Source organism: Seriola lalandi, unplaced genomic scaffold (assembly GCF_002814215.2).
Source record: "Seriola lalandi dorsalis isolate HSWRI2012SDOR001 ecotype SW California unplaced genomic scaffold, Sedor1 jcf7180002053944, whole genome shotgun sequence".
In the NCBI taxonomy this organism is placed as follows: Eukaryota; Metazoa; Chordata; class Actinopteri; order Carangiformes; family Carangidae; genus Seriola; species Seriola lalandi.
The window spans coordinates 185416-192691 of NW_019524497.1; positions in this window are offsets into that span (position 1 = coordinate 185416).

Here is a 7276-nt window from a genome sequence, read left to right on the forward strand (position 1 = left end):
GGTGGGGGGTGTGCTGAAAAACAGAGATGTGTGTTATTTTGCTTTGTAAGATGACAAATAATCTGATCTTTCTTTGCATGACAAAGGTTAATGTTCTGGACCGGATGAAGAAACCTGACACACACGCACACACACACACACACACACACACACACTCCCTTTTGTTGTTCTATCACCCCCCCCACCCTTCCCCAAAATAAAATTTGCAGCTTAATGTGACAACACTTACTCGTCTGTTTATGTCTCTATGTGTGTGGTGCGTGTGTTGTGGGACGTTCCTAACCTTGGCTCGGCCAGTAAAACGTGTGTGTCAGAGACTTCAGAGGAAGAGGAAGATGAGAAGGTCAAGTGCGTAGGGGGGAGATAAGTCGACCCTCGCGTTGGTCCACTCTGGATCAGCTGCTTCCTGTTTATTGTTGCGCCGAGGTGTTGTCCTATGAAGATAACAAGGCTTTGACTTTTGACTCTGGCGGAACAGAAGCACATCCTGCGACGGATGCCATATTGTTCAGGGCTTTGACACAAAGTCATCGCACAACCACTGTGACCTGCACATCCACTCACGTTTGTACGTCATAGTGGATCATAGTGCAGCGTTATGATTGAATGGCTTTTCTGTAAAATAGCTGTTTGCCTTATCATTATTATTACTATATTCATTATTCACCATCCGTGATTCGACTGTAATTATCGTCAGCCAACATTGCTTGCACGCAGGCTGGATTATAATTAGCTGGTTGTAGGATAAATGGTGAACTTTGTGTGTTTACAGCTAACACTGAACCCCCCATTTATGTCTCAGCACCACAGAAAGAGACCTAACACGTGAAATCCCCAAACATTTTGAAATAAATGAGCACAGCTTATTTGAACTTATGCAGAGATCTTTGACTGCTGCTGACACAGCGTATAAAACTCAGCCGGTCACCTGGCTTTAACATACAGAGCACAAAACTATCCTTTAAGCACAATCTGTTATTCTTTCAATAAAACCGAGGGTGTACGTTTCCATTAAGACAGAAGGAGCCGATGGATCGCATTCAAGGTTTTACGATACAGTGTTCTGAAAACTTTACTTATCTTCTTGGAATCAGAGAGCGGGAACTTAAGGCCACTTTGAGTCTGGAAAACGGTCAAGAAAAACTCCAAAATCGGCTTTGTAACTCTCACAGCTGTCTGTGGCCGGGGCCAGGGCAGAAGCTGGAGAATATTCTTGGTCCTTCCTAGAGTGTGATTTATGTCGAGTCCAGTCTTCTCCCACTGCTTCCTCTGTGTTTGATTGTTTGTTTTTTTGGAAGAGTTTAGGATTTCTTTTCCAATAAATTGCCGGCTGCAGAAGGACAATAAGCAAGATAAGGTAACGCTGGTTTCCCTGGTGCCACACACAGTACAGGTCACAGTGTGTTTACATTATGAAAGGGCCTGTCTGAGCTTTTTTAGAAGGATTAGGGCCAGGGGGATGGAAAGTCTCCAACAAAGCTCATATTTGTTCATAAGGATGTTTGGGCTAGTTTGGCAAAATGACAAAAGTATACAGAGACTTGGAGAAAGACGGAGAGAAACGGCGGAGTTAAGTTGAGGCCACAGTTTAAAAAAACAGGACAAGCCGGTGCAGCTCAGGTTCTGTACATGAGTATTGTAAATTTCCATGGGAACCGATCACTGGATGCTTGTTCAAAGGCATATTTTATCTCTTTTGGACTGGACCGTTACAGACAGACCTCTCTGCTCTCAACTGCTGCAGCCATTAACAGAGGAGTTGCGTGAGGAGCTAAAGGAGAAGGACAAAATAAAAATCCAACGAAAGGCCGCTCCAACAGTCTGAATAACAAGATGAGTGTGTTTTACTTCAGGGTTCTGAAACCCCTTCAGCTCTGCGGTGTCTCTATATGATCTACTTTGCTTTCAGTGCGTGTCAACCTCCACACAGGGGGGTTATTTATCTCGGCTGATGTAACAGATGTAACCTGTGCCTGTCCCTCAACATGTGACCCGGACCATGTAGCCCACATCATCCACAGTCTCCCATGAGAGGCCCGCACACACACACAGACACACACACACACACACACACACACACACACACACACACACACACACACACACACAGACAGACATATTTTTGTAAACACATTTAGAAGGACCTGGGTGCATAGTAAACAAAGTAAATAAGGTTAAGTCTAGACTCTACACTGATAAGAGCTGGAGACGGACAGGAGCCACTGATAATGTGCCGTGTGTTTTTCACATTTAGAGTTTTTAATGACAGTCGTGCTCCTTCCCAAAACTAACTCGCTAAACTCAATTTCAAGCTAACTGCCGCTGTCTTCTTTCCATGCGCAAATGTATGGAATTGAATTTTCATTTATGTGCAGTACATAAAATAGACGAATAAGAAACATATATGTAAAACCTATTAGGAATTGGAACACTTTCATATATTGACATATATTTCTAGCCGATACAAATATGTATGTTTATGTACGTATGTTCATATTGTACACAGATTGTTACATGTTACAATTTTTAAATGAATGAGAAATTCTAAAAACATATATAAAGCATATAAAATATTTTATGTGTTGTTTTAATAAACTTGCATGTATAGATTCATACAAATATATATTGGTAATATATATGCTTGTGAATATATGTACATATACAAATTTTACTATGGGTATTTCATATATGTTCTGAATGTATATCTTCACATATCCAGAGGATGTATATATGTGATAATAATATATAGGTGACATATATGGCAACATCACTCTTGATATAGGGACATATATGTTATGTAATACATTTCTGTATGGGTTATTTCATGACCGTTATCGTATACGTATCATTACCGGGAGGAAATAAATAAAAAGAAAAGACATACAGTAACAAAATGTCTAGTAATGATTAGTCGAGCTCAACATCAGTTCTCTTTTAATGTTGTTATATTAAACTGCTCCAAGCTCAGGTCTGCTTTTGACCATCAGCGAGTCCCTCCACAGAGGATTTAACTTTCTTGTCCCATGGCAGCTCTGCAGTCAGTAAGACCTAAATATTTACAGTGCCTTGCTGCCATCGAAACACCCTCTCTATATGACATATTTATTCAATTACGCTTCATTTCACAGAGACAAAAAGCGCAGTGCAGATCTCGGCCAAGTTGTGAGCATTTTCCACCAACAACTGCACAGTCCCGAAGGCTTTGATTCAAAACAGACCGAGAGAAACTTTGGATGCATGTATGACATTTGTTAAATACTCTCTGTAAACCATTTTGACTGGTGAGGAAATCATAAACACTACTTTTGCACGAGTCAAGGTCCAGGTACGCCGCTTGGAGCCGACAGCGTGGTGAGGTATTTTTTGGAAGCAGGCCTTTGGCTTTACAAAGAGCACTGTATGAGCTACTAGTTACCTACCACAAGGGAGGTATTCTCCAATTTACAACTGTATTTCTCTTTTATTGAACATTTGTTATTTTAGCATGAATACCTCCACAAGTTCACGGATAGCTAGGCCACGACATAAAGTAGGGAGCTTTCTAACTTGCAGTACAGATATTTTCAAATACTCCAAAACATTTCTTCGCAACCCTAGACTGAAAAAAAGTCTGTCTGCGTATATTTCTTTTAAATGATAGTAAATGAGTGAGAACACTATGAATGTAAGAGGATGCCAACACTGTCAGCTAATTTTTCATTCTTTTTTCCCAGCGTTCCTTCTCCCATATGAGTTTGGAATATAATACATGTAGTTACATGGTTCAGCAAAAGTAAAATACTGCTTTAAAAGATCTGGTCTGACATCTTGGCAGAGCCTCCCTTTGATCAGATTTGTGCTGTAGGACAAGAAGAACGGTTTTAGTTCCACCTGCGTGTTTTCATTATCTGTCTATATCACTACAGTGCATGCTAACACACAGATACACTGTGTTTGATTAGTGGAGGGTTCAGCATAGCATTGCACAGTGGTGTCTGAGCACGAAGGGGTGAAGCTGCCAGCTCTGATGCTGGCATGAAATATGAAGTTGATCGCCAAAATAAATAAAAAGTGTTAATTTTGCTCTTTTGTTTGTGTGTGTGTGTGTGTGTGTGTGTGTCATCTCTAATGTTTACTTTATGAGAAAACTACCACATTTTTCTTTATCCTGGGTGCTTTGGGAGAAACCCACCCATGTCTCAGTCCCTTCCATGAAACATAATAAGGCAGTCTTCATTCCCCTGTTCCCTGTGATGCAGTAATGGTGCCTATCGGGGAGACGGTCAGCTGCCAGGTACCTATGAGTACAAAGTTGACATCATCATGACTTCATTTTATTTTTGCCTGGTCTCTGGTTTTTCAAAATCAGTCAGTCAGAGAAATCTGTAAACTTGGATACTGGAGTGTGCTGACATTTTTTTTAATACAAAGCTTGCACCCTTCTCCTTCTTTATTTTGTTCTGCTCTCAACTTTTCTTTTCTGTCTCTGTCGCTCCCTTCCATTCCTAAACTAATTGTTGCTTTTCTTTCTGAGTTTACCTCAGAGGCCTGACTTCATGCTCTCTTATGAAATATCACTGTGCTTTGCAGAGGCAGTGTGTTTCATGTTGGTGGAGTGTGTTGGGTGAGGGGTGCAGAGGGATTGGGGGATATAAGGGGGGGGGTCGTCTGTCTTCCAAGCAACCGCCGTTTTATTCCCAAATTTTCCATGCATTAAGCAGTTATTATTTAACTAGAGCAGCTTTCATACAATCACATTCAAACGCGCCATACACATGCACGCCATCATGCCCATGCCATAGAGACAGTTGTAAGCGGGGCTTACATGAGGACAGAGCAGTCACTGCGTTTCCCATCATTCTCTGCACACACAGATAGCCCTAAATGGAAAAGCAAGGTGGTGTATGTGTGTGTATGTGTGTGTGCAACCGCGACCAGAAAATCTGCTGCACCGCTTAGGTTACCCACCGGCTGTCCACATCAGAGTGACCACTGATTTCTGAGCTCTGTAATCACCCATACACAGGACTATTTTGGTGCAATCTGACTATGGATTAGACAGCAAATTGCCAGGGATAGTGAGCGCTTCCATGGAGAGGGTGGAAGTTGCTTGTAAGGAATAATAAACAGAGTTAGATTAAGATTAGATGTGACGGCCTGAGAGCGGTGGCAGCTGGAGAAGTGTGTGTGTGTGTGTGTGTGTTTGTGTCTGTGTGTGTGTGTGTTTGTGTGTGTTTATTTAAAAGCATAAGGAGGAGAACAAGGAGGTTTTATATGGGACAGAACATTGCAAAGTACTGAGTAAAGGCAAAAACTATTTTCTGTTTCATCCTCACACTTAATCAGCTCCATTTGTGGATGTCTTACTGATGACTTCTTCCTATTAATCAGTTGGGTGTAATGACAAGCTGACATAGCTGTAAATGTTTTTACTCAGGCTCACACATATGTGTCGGAGACCCACAAAGTTGTCCCAAAGTTGAATTCATTACAGAGCTTGCGGTTGTAGCTGTCATGAAAGGCAGCAATTCGCTCCTTTAATGAATTAGAATATGAAAACTCTGTCACAATCCCTCCGGTCTTAAGCGCTCCATCGTGTATTTATTAAGTGTGACTCTCATCCACTGGCAGACTGCTGAGAGATTGGCATGTATATACCACGCACAGTATGCGTCAGCCACGTATGCATACACAACAGCACGGAAAAGATTCAGCATAGCATGTGAGCCATCTTTCAGAGACTCGGGGGGGGGGGGAAATAAACAATGAAAACATGCTTTACACAGACAAACAAAAAAAAAATGTCAGTGATGATTTGAACTGGAAAGCTCAGTATGTATTCCCTGACACTGCCACATCTTCTGTCAGTTGCTTCCTATCCACCATCAGCAACAATATATAACACGTATACACAACTTCAGCAGAATACTTCAACAATAACAATTGAAAGAGACACACATCTTTTTCTGCTTTGGCGAGGAATGTTATCATAAGTTGTGATGAAATAACGCTGCATGATGGATATATTAAGTATGCTTTTTTTGCAATCAACTTTATATCACGGCACGTCAGAGCTCATTAATGAGACAAAAGACCCAGAGTGCCGGTAAAGTCAGTAAGTATGCAGATGGTATGCAAATCATGCCAAAGAGAAAGAATCTGCTCTGGCTCCATCAGTGATAGTGGTTTACATTACTGAAGAAATAACATGACCGTGCAATGAATCGTCTCAGCAGCAACTGGGTGTTGAAAGAGTCAATAGATTAAATTGGTATCTTGAGGTCATGCACAGAGTTTCCTTTTTTTTTTTTTAACTGATCACCGTCCAGAAAAAAAAAAAAAAAAATTTCTAATGGCAGGATTCTTAAAAGAAACTCTGTCTGTTTTTTCTCCTTTCTTAATTAAATCAAATAAAAAGTTCACCTCTCTTTTATTAACTTGTGGAATGAAGATTTGGACTCTGGACACTTGAGAGCATAGTTCAGTGAAAACCTGACCCCGAATCTTCCCTCTTCACAACTCCCTTCAGATCAGTCAGAGTTGGACGTTGATGATTTTTGACGACATGCTGTTTCTTCAGGTGACTGCTGATTGTTGGAATTAGCTTCATCACATTTCACAGCAACCAGTTTGGCCTCGAATCACATTTGAGACACACACGTACATTCCTGGATTGTCTGGATATGCTGAACGCTGAATTCCATCTTATAAAAACAAAAAAGAAATCCTTTTTTTTTTTTTTTTTTAATATAAGGTATTCTTTCATAGTATAAGTGTTCTTGTAATTTTCTTTTAAAGTTTGTCAAGAGGTGACAACAGAATGAACAGGAAAAGTCGTGATGCTGTTAAAATGGACCATTCACTTGTGTAGTTTTCAACATTTAAACTTTCTTTGACAAATATTCTGAAAATAATAATTTATCGTTGCGCTCTATAAGCAATATACTGTGTATAAGATTAACATTGCTAATTTAATGTTGCACTCGAGTGGCCAAAAGGCACAGCTGTTGAGAAAAACCATCACTAGCAGCTGTTAATGCAGTAGATTGAAGTGGTAGTTTGGGTTATTTGACGATGGGTTGTGGGAGGTACTTTTTCTATAGTCAGTGTATTACCTGCAGTAGACTCGGATCAATGCTCTTGCAGTTTGCTAATATGAGTCTACGCTTTATTTTGAAAATTTTCATCATCACTGTCAAACAGCCCTTTCCTGTGGAACTACTTTTGAAACCATTGAACTACCGTATTCCTACGCACAAGCGCACCTACGCTTAGTTCTGTCTGACTCAAACAGCTG